The sequence below is a fragment of the Elephas maximus genome, chromosome 3 (genome assembly GCF_024166365.1).
Source record: "Elephas maximus indicus isolate mEleMax1 chromosome 3, mEleMax1 primary haplotype, whole genome shotgun sequence".
NCBI lineage: Eukaryota > Metazoa > Chordata > Mammalia > Proboscidea > Elephantidae > Elephas > Elephas maximus.
The window spans coordinates 158,785,700-158,808,801 of NC_064821.1; the positions used below are offsets into that span (position 1 = coordinate 158,785,700).

Genomic DNA, 23,102 nt, shown 5'->3' on the forward strand with positions numbered 1-23,102 from the left:
CTGCAAAGGACCTCTTCAAAGTGTTGAAGAGCAAAGATGTCACCCTGAAGACTAAGTTTTGCCTGACCCAAGCCATGGTATTTTCAATCACATCATATGCATGTGAAAGCTGGACAATGAATAAGGAAGACCGAAGAAAAATTGACCCCTTTGAATTGTGGTGTTGGTGAAGAATATTGAATATACCATGGACTGCCAAAAGAACGAACAAATCTGTCTTGGATGAAGTGCAGCCAGAATGCTCCTTAGATGCAAGGATGGCGAGACTGCGTCTTATATACTTTGGACATGCTGTCAGGAGGGATCAGTCCCTGGAGAAGGACATCATGCTTGGCAGAGTACAGGGTCAGCAGAAAAGCGGAAGACCCTCAACGAGGTGGATTGACACAGTGGCTGCAACAATGAGCTTAAGCATAACAACGATTGTAAGGATGGCGCAGGACCAGGCAGTGTTTCGTTCTGTTGTGCATAGGGTCGCTATGAGTGATTACAAATCACTGTTATACCAAGCAATTCAGTCAAAAGGAGTAAGGGGCCTATGTGTTGGTGTAACTTCAACTTGTAGAAAAATATAATAGTAATACAGTAATAGTAGCAACAATAACAATAATATCTAACATTTGCTGCACTTACTGTCAGGTACAGTCAATGTAATAAATACCTTACCTTTATCTCCTTTCATTTTTATAACTTTGAGAGGTAATTATCATTATTATTCCAATTTTTCTAATGTGTAAACTGAAGTTTAGAGGAGGTAAATAAATGCCCAGGGTCATGTAATTAATAAAATATGTGTTGGCAAAGATTTAGAAATCTAGAATAAATGTTCAGCTCTACATTTAAACACCTTCCTGTTTCTGTACATTAATTTACTTATCTGTAAAATGAGAGGACTGGACTAGGTGACTGATAGCATCCCATACAGCTCTGATAGTCTGTGATGATACTTGGTATATATTTACCTCTCAGTCTCCAAGATGAAACCAAATAACAAAACAAGGGTGAGAAATCCGGAGGTCTCCCAGAAATACAAGTCATTTATTCATCTGTCTTCATCTCCTGCCATGAGGTATAAAGGTCAGGGATAGAATGGGGTTTTAGCTTCTACACTGGTGTGGTAGGCCAAATAATGAACCCTTCAAAGATGTGCATGTCCTAATCCTTGGATCCTGTGAATGTTATGTTACATGGCAAAACGGAGTTTGCAGATGGATTTAAGATTATGGACCTTAATATAGGGAGATTATCCTGGATTATCTAGGTGGATCCAAACTAGTCACTTAAGCTCTTAAAAGCAGAGAAGTTTCTCCAGCTGGAAGAAGATGAGTCAGAGAGATGAGACAGCAGAAGCAGAGCCAGAGAGATCCAAAGTATAAGAAGGAGTTGATCCACTGTTGTCTTTCAAGGGGGCCACAGGCTAGAAAATATGGGTGTTTTCCAGAAGCTGACAGTGACTACTGTCCAACAGCTAGCAAGTAAACAGGGATCTAAGTCCTACAGCCACTTCGAACTAAATTCTGCCCAAAACATGAATGAACCTAGAAATGGAATCTCCCCTAGAGCCTTCAGAAAGAAATGCAGCCCTGCTGACACCTTGATTTTGGCCTATGAGTCTCGAAGCAAAGAAACCAGCCAAGCAACACTGTACCTGGAACGTCTGACCCACAGAACTGTGAAATAATAAATTTCTGTTGTTTAAGCTGCTAAGTTTGTGGTGATTTGTTATAACAGCAACAGAAAACTATTACAACTGGCATCTGATTACATGTCTTGGGCAACATCAACTACAAGATCTTCAGAAATATCTTTAGCCTTAATTCAGCTTCCTCCCATCAGTATCCTGCTGTTACCCACTGGTTTTTCCTTCCAATGAATACTCTAAGCTACTTCTATATCACATCTTCAATTTGTACAGTGAATTTCCAAATAGGCACGATGCTGGAGAAGGATTCCCAAGTGCCCAATATAATCACTTTTGCATGTCCCAGAAATTGGATAGATTCTCCCCAGTTTTCTCAGTTGGGGCACTCAGAGCTTATTTAGTCTTTATCGTTCACCTATGTTCACAAATATAAGTCGGTGTTCTAACTACTCTTCTATTATTTGAGCTTCTGATTATTATATAACCCCTTTGAACTACAGATTTCTGATCTATAAAATGGGGTTAATAGTACCCACTTTACAGGGCTGAGACTTAAATTCTCATTTACTCTGAATAGCAAGAAACAGTGCCTGGCCCTTCCCTACTTCCTTCTCATTGAAGTCTCTTGAATACCAGCCCAAGTGTCCCGCTGTGCATTTTAAGAATCAGGTCTTTGAACTTCTGATTCTTGCCATGATGGAATAAAAGGAACTAGATCTATCTTCCTGCCGTAACAACTAAAAACTGGAAAAAAAAAGGTTTTGGATATTTGAGCAGCTAGCATGGAACAGGAAACAGTGAGTATAGGGGAACAAATGAGGTAAACCCTACGAATGTCCCATCTCATTGCGTGGAGAGGGTTTTCAGGCCACAATACAAAGATGAGGTATACAAGCAGAGCTCAGTGGTCTTCCTTAGTTGACAAGACATAATTCGTAGTGTGGGGATACCAAGGTGCCTAAAATTCATGTGGCAGAGTACTAGAGAGAAGAGAGCTGCTCAGAGACAGAGTGCTGTAGATCCACAGAGGATTCCCCTCAACTTTTCAGTAGACTGCTAATCAACACATGAGAACCAAAGGAAAGATCCCTAGGAAGAATCAGGTGGAATAATTTACAAAACTCACATAGAGCTGAGAATTGTTCGTGTTCTCACCAATTATAGCATAAAGAACTCCTAACACACATAAAATAGAGTTATCAGATGGACATTACCTCAGCAGAGAGGCAAAATTAATGCTAGATTCAAGGCTATTCTAAAAACACCTAATAAAACTTAAAAAAAAAAAAACTTAAAAGGCAGCTTTTAAAGAATCAAATTATTTCCAAGAGGCTTAACTTCTGTGTCTCAGAACAAAGTCCCCAAAATACTTAAAGGAAGACTAAAAATAATATGGCTTATCTATGTAAAATTCACAATGCCCAACATTAATCCAAAATTATCAGCCATACCAATAATCAAGAAAGTAAAACCTACATAAAGAAGAAAAAATTAATCATTAAGAACAGACTAGGTAACGACACTGACAGTAGACTTAGGAGATAGGCATTAAAACAGCTAAATATATGTCTAAGTGTTCAATAAGCTAGAGGAAAGCATGAGTATTGTAAGGAGAGACATGGAAGATAAAAAAAGAAAAAATGAACTTCTAAACAATAAATATAATGTCTAAGATGAAATATACACTGGGTGGGATTTACAGCAGATTAGACACAGCAGAAAATGAGTAAACTTGAAGGCATAGCAATAGAAACTACCTAAAATGAAACAAGAGAGAAAAAAGACAGAAAAAATGAGAACATCAGTGAGCTTTGGGACAACATTATGTGACTTAATATACATGCAATTGAAGTTCCAGAAGGAGGAAAGGACAGAAAAAAAAATATGGAAAACGCTGGTCAACATTTTCCCAAGTTTGATTAAATATATAAACCCAAAGATTCAAAAAGCTCAATAAGCTCCAAACAGAAGCCCCAAGAAGAAAACTCCACCAACTAAATCATAATCGAATTGCTTGAAACTAGTGATAAAGGCAAAACCTTAAAAACATCCAGAAAATAAAACAAAAAACATACACATGTTACATACAGAAAAACAGATAAGAATGACAGCAGACTTCTTGTCCAAAGCAATGCAAGTCAAAAGACTGTGGCGCAATAGGAAACCCCATCCATTGCTGGTGAGAGTGTAAAATACCATAGCTTCTGTGGAAAACTTGGGACTATTCCCATCCACCACCACCACAACTTCCAGAACCATGCTGTGAAAAGCAGGCAGCCAGTGGAGGGAGCTGATCTGTTTGGAGCTTTTTTAAAAGTCCCATCACCAGAGTACTGTCAATATTATGACAATATTTCCAGAAGCTTCTTGGAAAATCTCATTACCAGAGCTTTGTTACTACCCAACCTGACTTGAAACTCAGTTCTGCAGGAAAAACTCTAGCTCCAGGTGTTATGTAAAACAATAGCAATGAGCTAGAATTTTTACATTACTGTGACTTTAGTTGGGCAAACAAAAGTCTGAACAAAAATTTAAAAGGAAGACCTGGAGATCAGGAACTCTATGACCACAGGGAACTCTGAAAAGCACTGATATATTCCTGGGTATCTAGAAGGCTGTGCATTCATGCACAGAGGTGTGTACGAGGCCAATTAAGACCAAGGAGAGTCCCAGTAACTCACCTCAACTGACCTTCTGTCCAATGCAAGCAGGAAGTGAAAGCTAAGGTGGACTTGCAAACTGTCTGAGATTTGAAGGTATGAATTCACACACAAATTCCCTTAACAAAAGGTGGAAGACTTACTGAATCAAGTCATCTAGGGAAATCATCTGACCAATCATTGGATGATCACTAAACTACAGTGAGTAACAGGCAATCCCTAGGATGCTTGAAAATAAAGCGAGAATTTTAAAAAGAATAATCAGAGAATTCAATAGCTGCACACTGCAGCAAAAAGAGAAATTACACAATTAGTCCAAGAAAGCTGCTAAACAAACAAGAGAATCCAGGGGGAGAAAACCAGCAACAACAATAAAGCCAGGAGTTTGGGGGAAAGAGAATCTGATTCCAGAGTTACTGCAATATTTTCTCCACTAAAATGCCCAATTTTTGCAAAAATTGAGACATGCAAAAACGTGGGAAAATACAGCTCATATGCGTAAAAATAACACGTTCAGTTAAAAAAAAAAAAAAGTTGAAAAGGTCCCTGTAATCAGTTGAATTTTGCCCCACTATTTTTTTTTTTTCAAAAGATGTTTCGAAGCCCTAATCCCTGGCCCCTGACTTATGGTGTACTCAAGTTACAATGAACCACATTTATGCCCATCTTTTTTTTTTTTTTATGGTTAGTAATATGTACTCTGCTGCAGTGCATAATTTGCTAATGTTGTTATTCTCAAATGTTCACTTGCAGATGTTCAATGTTAGGATTTACAAAGATACTGATAATAATAGGCAATAATAACATCAACTGAAAAAAAGAGTCATTCAACTTATGTCGTAACTGACATACAAAGGAATCATTGCAACAGAACCCCATCATAAATTGGAGACTACCTGTACTGTACTCGTGAATGTGACCTTATTTGGAAGTAGGATCTTTGGAGATGTAATCAAAGTTAAGATAAGATCATACTGGATGAGGCTGGGCCCCAATCCAATGACTAGCATCTTTATAAGAAGATAAAACAGACACTGCCACAGAGAGAAGATGGCCATGAGAATATGGAGGCAGAGATTTGCATTATGATGTCACAACCCAAAGAATGTCAAGGATTGCTGACAATCACCAAAAGCTAGAAAAGGCAAGGAAAAATTCTTCATTAGAGACTTTGGATAGAGCATGCCCTGATGATATCTTGATTTTGAACTTCTAGTCTCTAGAACTGTAACAGAATAAATTTCTGTTGTTTTAAATCACCTAATTTGTTGCAGCTACCTGAGGAAAATAATACAGTCCCTGAGGGGGATTAGATGTTAAGTTTAGTAGACAAAGATTTTAAATAAGCTATTATAAACATAAACAGGTTCAAAGAACTAAAGCAAACTGTTTAAGTAATAAAGGAAAATTATATTTCACCAAATTGTGAATATCAATAAAGAGGTACAAAGTATACTAAGTACCAAGTAGCATTTATGGAGGAGAAAAGTAAAATAGCTGAAATGAAAACAGCTAAACAACAGAGTTGAGCAGATAGAAGAAATAATCAGAAAACTGGAAAGTAGGTCAATAGATATCCAGTCTGAGGAACAAAGGGGACAAAGAATGAGAAAAAATGAACAGAATCTCAGATATCTGTAGGACACTATCAAAATATAAACATTTGCATAATGAGAGTTCCAATAGGGGAGAATACAAAAAAGGGTGCAAAGTATATTTTAAGAAATAATGACTGAAAACTTCCCAAATTTAATGAGAATATTTGTGATGGTTAAGGTTGTGTGTCACCTTGGCTGGGCCATGATTCTCAATGTTTTGGCAGTTATATAATGTTGTGATCACTTCCCTGTTGAAATCTGATATGTGATCACCCCCGTGATGGAATCCACTGAGTGGTACCCCCCAGGGGTGGGGCCTGTGGTGGCTCATTGCCCCCTCAGCCTTCATCTCTCCACCTTCTACAACCTACTTCCCTCCTGCTCACTTTGCAAAAGTTGTTGGCTTGTTCTGGGTCCAGCAGCTGTCTCTGATCTGACCTCTGGTTCTTGGGACTTGAGCCAGCAGCTTACCTGTTCATCTTGGGATTCATCGACCTTCACAGCCTGCGAGCAAGAGTCCTGCTCTCCGACCTGCCTATCTTGGGTTCACTAGCCCCTCCAGCTAAGTGACTCAAGAGAAACCTTGAGGTTTTTCCTGCTGACCTTGGGGATTTCTTGACTGTCACAGCCTGTAAGGGAGAGTTCTGCTCTCAACCTGCTCATCTTGGGTTCACCAGCTTCTGTGGCTGCATGAATTGGAAAAGGCCTCTACCCTGATCCAAGGACTTGGGATGTTCCAGCCCCTAATTGCAGGAGCTGTTTCCTTGGTATAAACCTCTCTATACATATTTATATGTGTTACTGGTTTTGCTTCCCTAGAGAACCCAGGCTAAGATAATTTGGTACCAGAAGTGGGGTCTAGAGAAACAATATTGTAAGGATGAATTTTCTAAATTTGTTCTCAAGTCTGATTAGTCTTAAAGGTGTTGATGACTCTGCTTCCAACAGTAAAGAGGGCACTGCTAATCCATGGCATGAGGTGGTGATACAAATACCAAAATATCACCACCAGTAGATCAGGCATTGGCGAAAGGTGAGGCTCTGGGTGAACACATGTGTGATGTCTTTCTAGAGTTTTGTCAGAATGAGAAGTACAAGGAAGCTGGGTCCTACTTTTGCTAGACAAAGTGGTGAAAGAAAGAGATGTACTCGGGGCTTCAGAGTCAAAGCTCAAGTGCCGCATAAATGACCTCAAATCTTCCACTTGTGCTTTGAAAGAAAGCCTTATTTCTTGTAGTAACAGAGCTGATATTGCTAACAGCCAAACCCAGACTCTTATTGTACAAGTGGCTGAATTACAATGCCAGCTCAATTGCCAACCTGGAGAGGTATCTGATGTTAAAGTGAGGGCATTGATTGGGAAGAAATGGGATCCTGAAACTTGGAATGAGGACATACGGGCAGATAATCAGGAAGCTGGAGACACTGATCCCCTAAATTCCCTTGAATCACTCCTGCCAACAGAACCTCTTCCATCTGAAGAGATTACTTCATGTTTGTCTGCTACACCACCCTGCCCAGGAAAACCATTAGCCGCTCCACAGCCACCTAATGAGATTAGCACTAGCCCAGCTGCCTCTAAAGTGCCCTTGCCAGAGTCATTGCCTGTGGCATCACCTGAGAGAGATGCTTTATAAGACAATGTTGAATGTTTTCAAAACAACTCCACACAACCAATTCTGGCCTCTAGACCTATAACTAGACTTAAGTGCCAGTGAGCCATGAAAGGTGAAGTACAAAATGTGACCCAGAAGGAGGTATGCTACACTCCGAAAGAACTACTTGGCTTTTCTAATATGTACAAACAGAAACCTGGGGAATATGTGTGGGAATGGCTATTAAGGGTGTTGGATAATGGTGCAAGAAACATAAAGATGGATCAGTCTGAGTTTATTGATCTGGGTCCACTAAGCACAGATTCTTCAATCAATGTTTCAGCTCAAGAAGTTAGGAGAGGATCTAATTGTTTGTTTGGCTGGGTTGCTGAAGCGTGGATTACATGGTGGCCTACTCTAAACTAAGTTGAAGTACCAGACTGGCCTTGGTGTACTGTAGAAGACGGTATCTGAAGGCTTAGGGAAATTGGCATGCTGGAGTGGATTTATCAGGTTAGATCCACAGACCCACACATGGAGTGCCCAGAGGACTCACCTTTTACCACAACTGTGAGGAACAAATTTGTGAAGGGAGTTCAAGCATCCTTGAAGACTGCTGTGGTTGCTATTTTGTGTAAATCAGATTTGACAGTGGGAACTGCCCTAACTGAATTAAGATGCAAGGCTGGTTCAATATTGAAAATCCACCAATGTGATCTTCCATATTAACAGGCTAAAGAAGAAAAATCACGATTGAATCAATCAATGTAGAAAAAGCATTTGACAAAACCTAACAGCTATTCATGATAAAAACTCAACAAAGTTGGAATACAAAAGAACTTTCTCAATTGATAAATGTTATCTACAAAAGAACATGCAGCAAACATCACCCTTAATTGTGAAAGACTGAAAGCTTTCTCCTTAAGACTGGGAAAAAGGGAAGGATGGTCACTCTCTCCAGTATTGAATTCCATTCAAATTGTACAATAGAGGTTCTAGACAGTGTAATAAGGATAGAAAAGGCATATAGATTGGAAAGGAAGCAATAAGCTGTACCTACTTGCAGATAACATGATGATCTACACAGAAGATCCTAAGGAATCTACAAAAGAAATCTCATAGAACTAATAAGTGAACCCAGCAAGGTCATAAGACACAAGACCAACATACAAAAATCAATTAAATGTCCATACACTAGCCATGAACAATCTGAAAATAAAAATAAGAATACAATTCCATTCATAATAGCACCAAAAAAATACCACACTTAGGAATAAATTTAATTAAAAAAAAAAAAGCCTTATACACTGAAAATTACAAAACATTGTTGTGGGAAATTTTAAAAAGATCTAAATAATGGAGAAACATTTAATGTTCTTAAATTAAAAGACCCTATATCATTAAGATGCAATTCTACTCAAATCGGTCTATCAATTCAATGCAACCCCTATAAAACTTCCATCAGGCTCTGTTGTTGTTGTAAAAACTGACAACCAGATCCTAAAATTTGTATGAGAATGCAGAAGACCCAGAGTAGCCAAAGCAATTCTGAAAAAGGACAAAAGTGGAGAACTGTTTCATATATAGGAAGCCTCAATATTGTTAAGATGTCAGTTATCTCCAACTTTATCTATAGGTTCCACACAATCCCAAATAAAAAATAATAGCAGACTTTTTTGGGTAGGAATTCACAATTTAGTTCTAAAATTTACTTGGAAATTTAAAAGATATAGAATAGACAATTCATATGTACCATGTAAAAAAAATTATCATGTAATGGATCATAGACCTAAATGCAAGATATGTAACTATTAAACTCCTAAAATAAAACATAGGAGAAAATCTTCATGTCTTTGGTCATGCAAAGAGTTCATAGATATGATACCAAAAAACATGAGATATAAAAGAATATATTCAAAAATTGAGCTCCAACAAAGTTTAAAAAACTCTTGGTCTTTAAAATGATGTTGCAGATTGGGAGAAAATATCTGCAAAACATTTATCAAACAAAGAGCTTGCATCCAAAAGATGTAAAAATGAAAAACTTTTACAACTTAACAATGAGAAGACAAACAACCCAATTTTAAAAATGGGCAAAGATTTGAATAGACACTTCACCAAAGAAAATGTAGATAGCAAATAAGCACCTGAAATATGCTCAATATTATTAGTCATTAGGAAAATACAAATTAAAACCAAAATGAGATACCCTTTACCTCCTCTGAGGAGCCCCGATGGTGCAGTAGTTAAAGAATTCAGCTGCTGACCAAAAGGTCAACGATTTGAACCCACCAGCTGCTGCACAGGAGACAGATGTGGCAGTCGGCTTCTGTAAAGATTTAAGGTCTTGGAAACCCTATGGGGCAGTTCTTGTCTGTCCTATAGGGTGGTGTGAATTGGAATCAACTGGACAGCAATGGGTTTTGGTTTTACCTCCTCTAGAATGGCTAAGGACACCCCTGGTAATGTAGTGGTTAAGAGTTTGGCTGCTAACCAAAAGGTCAGCAATTCAAATTCACCAGGCACTCCATGGAAACCCTGTAGGGCAGTTCTATTCTGTTCTGTAGGGTCAGTATGAGTCGGAATCAACTTGATGGCAACGGGTTTGGTTTTTTTGGTTTGGAATGGCTAAAATTAAAAAGACTGACAAAAGCAAGTGCTGACAAGAATGTGTGGAGCAACTGGAACTCTCCTATACTGCTGTTATGGATTGAGCTGTGTCCTCAAAAAATACATGTTGTAAATCTTAACTTTTATGCCTGTGGTTGTAACCCCATTTAGAAATGAGTTGTCTTTCTTATATTAATGAGCCAGGGTTAGCGTAGGGTGTGTCTTGAGTCAATCTCTTTTGAGATATAATAGAGAGTAAACAAGCAAGCCAGCAAGGAGAGATGGGGAAGGAGTGATGCCAAATCACATGAAGCTCTCCCAGGAACAGAAGCTCAAAAGGGACAAGGGCCTTCCTCCAAGGCTGACAGAGACAGAAAGCCTTCCCCTAGAGCCGACACCCTGAATTCCAACTTCTGGCTTTCTAAACTGGGAGAAAATTAATTTCTGCTTGTTAAAGCCATCTATGTGTGATATTTGTTATAGCAGCACAAGATAACTAAAAGGGAAAAAAAAAAAAAAAAAGCAACCCTGCTGCCAAGTTGACTCCAACTCATAAAGATTTTTTTAATAGAAGTGTAAGTGAAAAACAGTTTGGCAGCTTCTTAAAAGTTAAGTGTACACTACCATACAAGCCAGTAATCCACTCGAAGGTATTTATCCAAGAGAAAGAAAACCACCCAAAGACTAGTACATGAGTATTTATGGTATATTTATTTCTAAAAATCGTAGACTAAAAACAAGTCATATGTTAATCAACAGGTGAATGGTTGAACAAATTGTGGTGTATCAATACAATGAAATGCTAATATGCAAAAACAAGGAAAAAAGAAAAGAAAAGAATAAAAATGTACAAACTATTCATACATGCAACAACATGAATGAATCTCGGAATAATTTTGATGAATGTAAGAAGCTATATAAAACAGAACACTATGATTTCATTTATACAAAATTCTAGAAAATGCAAACTAACATATAGTAACTGAAAGCAGATCACTGGTTGCTTGGGACTTGGAGTTAGTTAAAAGGCATAGAAAATCTTTTGAGGGGTGACAGAAATACTCATTATTTTGAGGTGTGTTGATTTCAGTGGTTACACATATGTCAAAACTCATTAAATTGTACACTTTAAATATGTGCAAGTTATTGTGCATCAATTATATCTCAATAAAGCTGTTAAAAATCAAGGTCTTTCCTTGTATTTTAAAGCCATCTTAAAATTATGAGTATGCTAAATACTTGAGCTTTTTGCAAGCTATTGTTGTGATACAAATAAAGTAGAAGATCTTGCCGTGGAAGACCTTGGGGTCCATGGAAAGAGAAAGATTCAAAATAGAAGAACCATTAGAGGAAGTCTGAGTAGCAGAGCCTTGCTTATAAAGGCTGCTGGGCCCAGACGAACTCTATTCATGGCTCAGGCCAGGTAAACAGCATGGAGGACTAGCTGAATAGGAAATCACAAGAAGGCACTTACCTATCGTGTATAATTTGAAATGCACCAAGTCTCCCAAAATCTCCTTACCAACCTGCCTGTTTGACCTCAATATGTCCATTGGGTCAGAAATTCAAGTTTAAAGCTCCTCTCAGGAAAGCCATCTTTAAGATATACATGTGTTGCATGGAAACTCTCTCTTTAGCCTTTCTATGGCCTTTATTTCATCAAATTTGTCTGGTGTGTCACCTCATGAGTTCAAAAAAAACCAGTCAGTAATTAAGTATTGTATGAGGAATTGACGAAATAGATGGAGGTAAATTTATTGACTAGATGTTTTATAAGACATAAAGAATAGAAATTGGGGAACCTACAGCCTAGGCTAAATTTATTGTCCTAAACAATGTGTTAAGAGTTTAGAGAATTTTCATTTGTGGGGAGAACTCCAGTGGGAACTCAGTAGATTGCAGATTTCTTGTTTCCCTTCCTTTCTCAAGCAAGATGGCTAGTGTATATTGGTTGTCCAACACTTTAACAAAAGTAGCCTATTGGGACAAGAGCAATGTGGTTTCTGTAGTGGAAAACCATGTGTAACTAATTTAATATTCTCTGAGTAAGGAATGAGTCAAGTAGGTGACAGCAGCCCAAGGCTCAGTGAATGAAAATTTATTGTTCATTCAGTATGTTTCTAGCAATTGGGACAATGAAAACTACTCCAATTCTAAAAATGTCTTTGACAAGTTTTTATGTCAAATATTATTAAAAATCGAGTTGCTTTGAATTGATGGTGCTTTGCCTCTAAGGCAGCAAACGCTGGTGAGGAATAAAAGGCTCACTTCTCACTGTGGATGAGTTTAGATGGAGGGTTAGTCAAGGACCCATGCTTGAGTCAATCTCATTTAACATCTTTAGACTTATTCTACAGGATAATAGGTGGTACACAATTAAGCCTCTAAATCTGAGAATGACATTAAACCCTAACAGAAAGCAAAGAATTAGCCAAGATATTGTGACAGGTCCCAAGAACATCTCACAAGTTCTTGCCAGTGTGTAGGCAAATAAGTAGCAGATTACTTTTTATGAGAGGTCTGTAGTATCAGATTAAGTCCAAGAAAAGCTTCAGGAACGACTGAGAATTATTTTCCAAAGGCTTACTGCATGTGCTGCTTTGATTTTTTTTAAATAAACAAATTACCATTTATCAACAAGAAAGGAACTGGAAATTAAATACAGCACTCTCAGAGATGGTGACCCCTTTAATAGTGCATGAAATTCTGATTCCTGACTCTTAAATGAGGTGATGGAATAAGTAAAAGACAAGAAATATAAGCAGGAGGATGAGTGGACAAATCAAAAAGACTGAAAAGATTAAAAAAAAAAAAGAGAGAGACATGAATGAAAGTTATCAAATCAAGAAGGATATGCGTTAGGTGAACATAGACTCATTTGACATTTGTGGCTTACAGAAATCATCCTGTAAGGAAGACAGACTAAGCATTATTAACCCCAGCTTAAAAATTAGAAAACTAGGAATTAGAGATGTTAACACGAACAGGTTCATTAAGAACAGAGCCTTGACTTCTGCTACCATGTACTTTTTACTTGACTACTCAACCTCTGTGACTTAGTACAGCAGATAATAAACTCATTACCCCCAACGAACAAAGACTTAGACAAACTGATGAAAAATGGAACCATAAATGCCTCCTTGCGATAACCAGGATATATTAGCTGATGAAGGTAGAAATAAAATAGAGCAAAAGAGAACCTAGCATAATAGGATACCAGTCTTGATTACCAAGGAATAACGGGAGAGTGCCTTCAAGGTAGAAGAGGGTCAAAGAAGAAAAATGGAGCACTGAAAATTTGCCTTCTCCACAATTTTACCTAGAGTTGATCATCTATATTTAAAAGGTATAGCAGACCCCTTAGGAAGATACACATCAACTGCAGTGGTGCTCAAAGTCAGTCTGAATTTTCTTTTTTCAAGGATTTTCAGAGTTTGCAGCTCCCTTTTTTCTTAAATTGATAAAATATGATTCCCTGTAGATGGATGGTTTTCAGAAATATCTTAAAGTTATTTGAAAAAAAATCATTTTTGGAAAAAGTCCAGTGAATCACTTGAGCAATAAATTTGGATACTATCATCTGAGAACATATGGTTCTGAGACTTGTGTTCTTGTGTGTCTAGAAAGTAGGCTCGAAAAGGAATAGGGTGAAAGTCAAGCTTCTCTTAAGATCTCCCGATTGAGGTTGTGACCCCACTCCTCCACACTAACCTCCCTCCCACAGTGACCCAACTGCTGGTGGATTTTGGGGGATGAAGGGAGGCGTGTTTCATGATTCCCTTCATTGGAGTGAATAATTGAAAGTGGAGAATGATATGTTAGTGCATCTTTGGAGAATGTAATTAGGTAATATCATGCAAGAAGGAAACTGTCATAAAGCTAATAAAATGCAAATGAGAAGGAACTGCAGCTCTGCTCATCTGCATTATCTCATTTTCAGAATTTAAGATGAAACAATAGAGATGAGCCAAGAAGTTACATACATTCATCAGCAATGCTGAGGAGTCCTGATCTCTAGCCATCAATCGAAGGGAGCACGCACTGCTGGCAGTTTCTCTTCATGTATCTGAATCTGAAATAGAGAGGAAGGGGGATAAAAATTGGTACAGTGAATGGATTAGAGGTGATGTTTTGATTATGTCAGTAGCTCTTAAACTTTTTTATTAAGAAAATGCTCTGCATCCTACTTCGGTGAGTGGCATCTGGGGTCTTAAAAGCTAGCAAGCAGCCATCTAAGATGCATGAATTGATACCAACCCACTTGGAGCAAAGGAGAACGAAGAACACCAAAGACACAAGGAAAATACCAGCCCAAGAGATAAAAGGGCCACGTAAAGCAGAGACTCCATCAACCGGAGACCAGAAAAACTAAACGGTGCACAGCTACCATCAATGGCTGCCCGGACAGGGAGCACATCAGAGAATCCTTGCTGGAGTGGGAGAAAGTGTGGAGCAGAACTCAAATTCACATAAAAAGACCAGACTTAATGGTCTGACTGAGACTGGAGGAACAGCTGAAGCCATGGCCCCCAGAAGCTCTGTTAAACCAGAACTAAAACCAAGAAAAAAAAATAGTTCTTAAACTTTTCTAATTCATGAGCTGTTTGAAAACATTTGTGAGTATGGTTCATCCATACTATTGCCCCTTCTGAAGCCATTTTAATTCCAGGAGCTAAATATATCTTAAAGGCATTGACAATTGTATCGGTCATCATTTACCCAAATGCTTTTGAAATGCATTTATATTTCCTATCAGACCTACTTTTTAGGATAACTAATTTATTTGTGTGTTTCAAAATTGCCATCCCCTTGTCCTAAGACATTGAGGTTAGTGGATAAGTAAATCTCTGTTCACCTTATCTGTACTACTTATGATTATGTAGATTTAACTTTGCTATCCTAAAACCAGAAATGTTTTGTTTGCCATTTTATATTTTTATCAACTTGTTCCTTCTTCTATGATATAACAGAAACTAACAAATTCAGTGTGATTTCTTGAACATCAGCCTTGTTCCCACTCTTTAACGTGTAGGTGACTATTATACGCACCATAGATTAACTGGGAAAGTGAATTACCCATATTCGTTAATAATGAAAATAATATTTCGTATTTATGGCATCCCCACTGTGTACCATGTTTCATCCTGAGCCGTTTGAATTCATTATATCATATGTTATTCTTGTGAGGTGTGGTTGAGTTGGTTCCAACTCTGTACAACAGAACAAACTACTGTGCCATCCTCACAATCATTGTTATGCTTGAGCCAATTGTTGCAGCCATTGTGTCAGTCCATCTCCTGAGCGTCTTCCTCTTTTTCACTGACCCTCTACCAAGCATGATGTCCTTCTCCAGGGACTGCTTTCTCCTGACAACATGTCCAAAGTATTTGAGACAAAATCTCTCCATCCTTGCCTCTAAAGAGCATTCCAGCTGTATTTCTTCTAAGACAGATTTGTTTGTTCTTCTGGCAGTCCATGATATATTCAATATTCTTTACTAACACTACAACTCAAAGGCATCAATTCTTGTGTCTTCCTTGTTCATTGTCCAGCTTTCACATGCATATGAAGCAAATGAAAAACACCATGGCTTGGGCCAGGTAGACCTTAGTCCTTAAACTGACATCTTTGGTTTTTAACACTTTAAAGAGATCATTGCCAGCAGATTTGCCCAATGCATTTGATTTCTTAACTACTGCTTCCATGGGCATTGATCGTAGATCCAAGTAAAATGAAGTCCTTGACAACTCCAATCTTTTCTTCATTTATCATGATGTTGCTTATTGGTCAAGTTATGAGCATTTTTGTTTTCTTTATGTTGAGGTCCAATCCATACTGAATAATGTACTCTTTGATCTTCATCAGTAAGTGTTTCAAGTCCTCTTCACTTTCAATAAGCAAAGTTGTGTCATTTGCATAACATAGGTTGTTAATGAGTCTTGCTCCAATCCTGATGCTGCTTCTTCTTCATACAGTCCAGCTCCTAGGATTATTTCTTCAGCATGCAGATTGCATAAGTATGGTGAAAGGATACAACTGTGACACACACCTTTCCTAACTTTAAACCATGCAGTATCCCCTTGCTCTATTCAGACAACTGCCTCTTGGTCTAAGTACAGGTTCCTCGTGAGCACAATTGAGTGTTCTGGAATTCCCATTCTTTGCAATGTTATCCATAATTTGTTATGATCCTCACAGTCAAATGCCTTTGCATAGCCGATAAAACACAGGTAAACATTCTTCTGGTATTTTCTGCTTTTAGCCACGATCCATCTGACATCAGCACATCCTCTTCTGAATCTGGCTTGAATTTCTGGCATTTCCTTATCGATGTACCACTGCAATTGCTTTTAAGTTATCTTCAGCAAAATTTTACTTGTCTGTGATATTAATGATATTGTTCGATAATTTCCGCATTCAGTTGGATCACCTTTCTTGGAATGGGTACAAACGTGGATCTCTTCCAGTCAGTTGGCCAAGAAGTATAGACGAGTGACCGCCTCCAGTGCTGCATCTGTTTGTTGAAACATGTCAATTGGTATTCTGCCAGTTCCTGGAGACTTGTTTTTTTGCCAATGCCTTCAGTGCAACTTGGACCTTTTCCTTCAGTACCATCTGTTCTTGATCATATGCTACCTCCTGATTATCTGGAAATGTCCTAATTTTTCCTTCATATTTGAGAGACTGTTTTGCTGGATATATGATTCTTGGCCAGCAATTTTTCCCTACACTGCTTTATATAAGTCACCCCATTGCCTTCTTGCATGCATGGTTTCTGCTGAGTAGTCCAAGCTTATTCTATTGACTCTCCTTTGTAGGTTACTTTTCTTTTATCCCAAGCTGCTCTTAAAATTCTATCTTTATCTTTGATTTTGGCAAGTTTGATTTTAATATGTCTTGGTGACTTTCTTTTGATATCTACCTTATGTAGCGTTTGATGAGCATCTTGGATAGATATCTTCTCATCTTTCACGATATCAGGGAAGTTTTCTGCCAACAGATCTTCAACAATGCTCTCTGTATTTTCTGTCATCCCTCCCTATTCTGGTACTCCAGTCACTCGTAGGTTATTTCTCTTGCTAGAGTGCCATGTGATTCTTAGGGTTTCTTCATTTTTTTTTTAATTCTTTTATCTCATTTTTCTTCAAATATATTCATGCTAAATGTTTTATCCTCAATCTCTTTAATTCTGACTGCCACTTCCTCAATTCTGCTCCTCTGACTTTCTATTGTGTTGTCTAATTCTGAAATTTTATTGTTAATCTTCTGAATTCCTGATTGCTGCCCCTTTATGGTTTCTTGCAGCCTATTAAATCTTTCATTGTGTTCTTGAATAACCTCCTTAATTTCCTCAACTGCTTTATCTGTGTGTTCCTTGGCTTGTTCTGTGTTTTGCCTGATCTCCTTCCTGATCTCTTGAAGAGTTCTCTATATTAATCTTTTGTCTTCTACCTCTGGTAATTCCAGGAAGATATCTTCTACTGGAAGATCCCTTGATTCTTTGTTTTGAGAGCTTGTTGAAGCAATCATGGTCTGCTTCTTTATGTGATTTGATATTGACTGTTGTCTCTGAGCCATCTATAAGTTATTGTTTTAATTTATTTTATGTTTGCTTACTGTATCCGAACTTCTTGCTTTGTTTTGTTTTGATATACCCAAATAGGCTGCTTGAGTGAGCTAGCTTGATTATTTGCACCTTTGAAGCTCTAACGTCCTGTCACCAGATGGCTAGAGCTGTTACCAGGTATATGAGCTTAGGAGTCCATTCACTTTTCTTGTATGGATCCAGCTCAGGTGTCCAGGTAGTCAGTTGCCAAATGTGTGGTTCAGACTCTATCTTATAGTCTGAGAGGGGCAGGGGTTATTGGTGTAGGCACAGGTATCTGGCTGCAGCAGGGGGTCACACTCTAAGCAAGGCAGGGGGCTGACAACCATCCCCCAAGTGTCTGTGAGGAAAGCGTGTCCCTGTTCCCTAGAGTGCACAGGTGGGTGGGTTCTGCAGATGGACCATGTGCACCCAATGCTTTTGGTTGTAAGGACTGGGAGGCACCACTTACCCTTGGACCTCTGTCGTGGGTAGCTAGGTGACGTGGGTAGAACCACCAGTTTTCAAGCCTCTGGTATGGGTCAATGAGGACCTTGTTTAATAGGCAAAGTGGTGTCAAACATCAAAAACCCACCTCTCCACCACACAGCTGAAATAGTTGAGGTCAGATCTCAGGTACATACACCATTTCAGTCTGCCACCAAGGGCCTATGCTCCTGAAATGGGCCCACACAGGTCCATGCAGGGGTGAAAGGTATTCAAAGTTTGCAGACCATTTGTGCCTGGACAGGAGCCACTTCTGTCCTTAGCACCCCAGCTTAGTGGGGCTGGCAGATTATCTTTTCCCCAAATTGTTAATTTATTCCCTCTCCAAGGCCAGGAAAATGGCTCAGGGTGCACAGCAGGACCTATCTCAGGCCCAGTGAAATCAGCAGTCACTGAAGCTGGCTTGGAGACTGGGGGTGCAGTAAAATAGATGCAAGCACTTAGCTTTTGCTGAAAGCGCTATTCTTCTCTGATTCCAGAGGTGAGTAGGCTGTGCAGCTCACTGTCTCTCCCTGAGGAAACCATGTCCCAAACACTGCCACCAGCCCCACCATGGTTGCATCAGGGGATCATGTCTGAGGGGTGCTGGGTCCCACCAAGTCAGGTCCAGCAACTCCTTACTGTTTCTAAACCGTCTCTCCCTTTCCCTGCCCCTCAGTCCAATTTCCTAACTTTGCCTTTGGTATTCATGGCTCCTAGCTTGTCATATATAATCATTTCACTTGTTTTGGGGGGTCTTTGTCATAAGAGGGATCACCAGAAGTATCTGACTACTCCACCATCTTGGCCCCATCCCCATATGCTACCTCCTGAAATGGTTGAATGTTGATGAATTCTTTTTGGTACAGTGGCTCTGTGTATTTCATCTTCTTTTGATGCTTCCTGCATCATTTAATATTTTTCCTGTAGAATCCTTCAATATTGCAATACAAGGCTTGACTTTTTCCTCAGTTCTTTCAGCTTGAGAAATGCCAAGCATGTTTTTCCCTTTTGGTTTTCTATCTCCAGGTCTTTGCACATATCATTATAATACTTTACTTTGTCTTCTTGAGATGCCCTTTTAAATCTTCTGTTCAGCTCTTTTACTTCATCATTTCTTCTTTTTATTTTAGCTACTGTATGTTCAAGAGCAACTATCAGTCTCTTCTACTATCCATTTTGGTCTTTTCTTTCTTCCCTGTCTTTTTAACAACCTCTTGGTTTTTTCATGTATGATGCCCTTGATGTCATCCCACAACTTAAATGTTCTCTGGTCATTAGAATTCAATGCATCAAATCTATCCCTGAGATGGTCTCTAAATTCAGGTAGGATATCCTCAAGGTCATACTTTGGCTCTCATGGGCTTTTTCTAATTTTCAGCTTGAACTTGCATATGAGCAATTGATGGTCTGTTCCATAGTCAGCCCTGGCCTTGTTCTGGCTGATGATATTGAGCTTTTCCATCGTCTCTTTCCACAGATGTCGTCAGTTTAATTCCTGTGTATTCCATCTTGTGAGGTCCATGTGTATACTCACTGTTTATGTTGTTGAAAAAAGGTATCTGCAATGAATAAGACATTGGTCTTGCAAAATTCTATCATGAGATCTCTGGTGTCATTTCGATCACCAAGTGTCATGGACTGAATTATCTCCCCCCAAAAATGTGTATACTAACTTGGTTAGGCCATGATTTCCAGTACTGTGAGGTTGTCCCCCATTTTGTGATTGTAATTTTTTGCTGAAGAGGATTAGGGTGGGATTGTAACACCACCTTTACTCAGGTCACCTCCCTGACCCAATGTAAAGGGAGTTTCCCTGGGGTGGAGACTGCACCACCTTTTATCTCTCAAGAGATAATAGGAAAGGGAAGCAAGCAGAGAGTTGGGGATCTCATACCACCAAGAAAGCAGCACCAGGAACAGAGTGTGTCCTTTGGACCTGGGGTCCCTGTGCCTGAGGAGCTCCTTGACCAGGGGGAGTTTGATGACAAGGAATCTTCTTCCAGAGCTGCCAGAGAGAGAAAGCCTTCCCCTGGAGCTGACATCCTGAATTTGGACTTGTAACCAACTAGGCTGTGATAGAATAAATTTCTCTTTGTTAAAGCCATCCACCTGTGGTATTTCTGTTATAGCGGTACTAGATAACTAAGACTCCAAGGCTATATTTTCCAACTATGAATCCTTCTTTGTTTCCAACTTTTGCATTCCAATCTCTGGTAATTATCAATGCACCTTGATTGCATGTTTGATTAATTTCAGACTGCAGAAGTTGGTAAAAATCTTCTATTTCTTTATCTTTGGCCTTAGTGGTTGGTGCATGAATTTGAGTAATAGTCATATTAATTGGTCTTCCTTGTAGACGTATGGATGGGTATTATCCTATCACTGACAGTGTTGTACTTTAGGATAGATCTTGAAATGTTCTTTTTGATGATGAATGTGACTTCATTTCTCTTCAATTTGTCATTCCTAGCATAAAAAAAAAAAAGAAAAAAAAATTTTTTTTTTTTTTTTTTAGCATAGTATACCATATGGCTGTCAGATTCAAAATGGCAAACACCAGTCCATTTAAGCTCACTAATGACGAGGATATTGATCTTTACACATTCCATTTCATTTTTTTAAATAACTTTTATTAAGCTTCAAGTGAACGTTTACAAATCCAATCAGTCTGTCACATATAAGTTTACATACATCTCACTCCCTACTCCCACTTACTCTCCCCCTCTTGAGTCAGCCCTTTCAGTCTCTCCTTTCTTGATAATTTTGCCTGCTTCCCTCTCTCTCTATCCTCCCATCCCCCCTCCAGACAAGAGTTGCCAACACAATCTCAAGTGTCCACCTGATATAATTAGCTCACTCTTCATCAGCGTCTCTCTCCCACCTGCTGACCAGTCCCTTTCATTTCTGATGAGTTGTCTTCGGGGATGGTTCCTGTCCTGTGTCAACTGAAGGTCTGGGGAGCATGGCCGCCGGGATTCCTCCAGTCTCAGTCAGACCATTAAGTTTGGTCTTTTTATGAGAATTTGGGGTCTGCATCCCACTGATCTCCTGTTCCCTCAGGAGTTCTCTGTTGTGCTCCCTGTCAGGGCAGTCATCGATTGTGGCCGGGCACCAACTAGTTCTTCTGGTCTCAGGATGATGTAGGTCTCTGGTTCATGTGGCCCTTTCTGTTTCTTGGGCTCTTAGTTGTTGTGTGGCCTTGGTGTTCTTCATTTTCCTTTGCTCCAGGTGGGTTGAGACCAATTGCTGCATCTTAGATGGCCGCTTGTTAGCATTTAAGACCCCAGACGCCACATTTCAAAGTGGGATGCAGAATGATTTCATAATAGAATTATTTTGCCAATTGACTTAGAAGTCCCCTCAAACCATGTTCCCCAGACCCCTGCGCTTGCTCCGCTGAGCTTTGAAGCATTCGTTTTATCCCGGAAACTTCTTTGCTTTTGGTCCAGTCCAATTGAGCTGACCTTCCATGTATTGAGTGTTGTCTTTCCCTTCACCTAAAGTAGTTCTTATCTACTGATTAATCAATAAAAAACCCTCTCCCACCCTCCCTCCCTCCCTCCCCCCCTCGTAACCACAAAAGTATGTGTTCTTCTCAGGTTTACTATTTCTCAAGATCTTATAATAGTGGTCTTATACAATATTTGTCCTTTTACCTCTGACTAATTTCGCTCAGCATAATGCCTTCCAGGTTCCTCCATGTTATGAAATGTTTCAGAGATTCGTCACTGTTCTTTATCGATGCGTAGTATTCCATTGTGTGAATATACCACAATTTATTTACCCATTCATCCGTTGATGGACACCTTGGTTGCTTCCAACTTTTTGCTATTGTAAACAGAGCTGCAATAAACATGGTTGTGCATATATCTGTTTGTATGAAGGCTCTTGTATCTCTAGGGTATATTCCTAGGAGTGGGATTTCTGGGTTGTATGGTAGTTCTATTTCTAACTGTTTAAGATAACGCCAGATAGATTTCCAAAGTGGTTGTACCATTTTACATTCCCACCAGCAGTGTATGAGAGTTCCAATCTCTCCGCAGCAACTCCAACATTTATTATTTTGTGTTTTTTGGATTAATGCCAGCCTTGCTGGTGTGAGATGGAATCTCATCGTAGTTTTAATTTGCATTTCTCTAATGGCTAATGATCGGGAGCATTTTCTCATGTATCTGTTGGCTGCCTGAATATCTTCTTTAGTGAAATGTGTGTTCATATCCTTTGCCCACTTCTTGATTGGGTTGTTTGTCTTTTTGTGGTTGAGTTTTGACAGAATCATGTAGATTTTAGAGATCAGGCGCTGGTCGGAGATGTCATAGCTGAAAATTCTTTCCCAATCTGTAGGTGGTCTTTTTACTCTTTTGGTGAAGTCTTTAGATGAGCATAGGTGTTTGATTTTTAGGAGCTCCCAGTTATCTGGTTTCTCTTCACCATTTTTGGTAATGTTTTGTATTCTGTTTATACCTTGTATTAGTGCTCCTAGGGTTGTCCCAATTTTTTCTTCCATGATCTTTATCGTTTTAGTCTTTATGTTTAGGTCTTTGATCCACTTGGAGTTAGTTTTTGTGCATGGTGTGAGGTATGGGTCCTGTTTCATTTTTTTGCAAATGGATATCCAGTTATGCCAGCACCATTTGTTAAAAAGGCTATCTTTTCCCCAGTTAATTGACACTGGTCCTTTGTCAAATATCAGCTGCTCATACGTGGATGGATCTATGTCTGGGTTCTCAATTCTGTTCCACTGGTCTATGTGTCTGTTGTTGTACCAATACCAGGCTGTTTTGACTACTGTGGCTGTATAATAGGTTCTGAAGTCAGGTAAGGTGAGGTCGCCCACTTTCTTCTTCTTTTTCAGTAGTGCTTTGCTTATCCGGGGCTTCTTTCCCTTCCATATGAAATTGGTGATTTGTTTCTCTATCCCCT

At 39.1% G+C, this 23,102-nt stretch overlaps 1 pseudogene; it reads right to left on the minus strand.

Moving 5' to 3' along the window:
• LOC126071387 (olfactory receptor 5V1-like) overlaps nt 1-14,817 on the minus strand; it is a 181,549-nt pseudogene extending 166,732 nt beyond the window's left edge.
• Between the last annotated feature and the right edge of the window lie 8,285 nt (nt 14,818-23,102).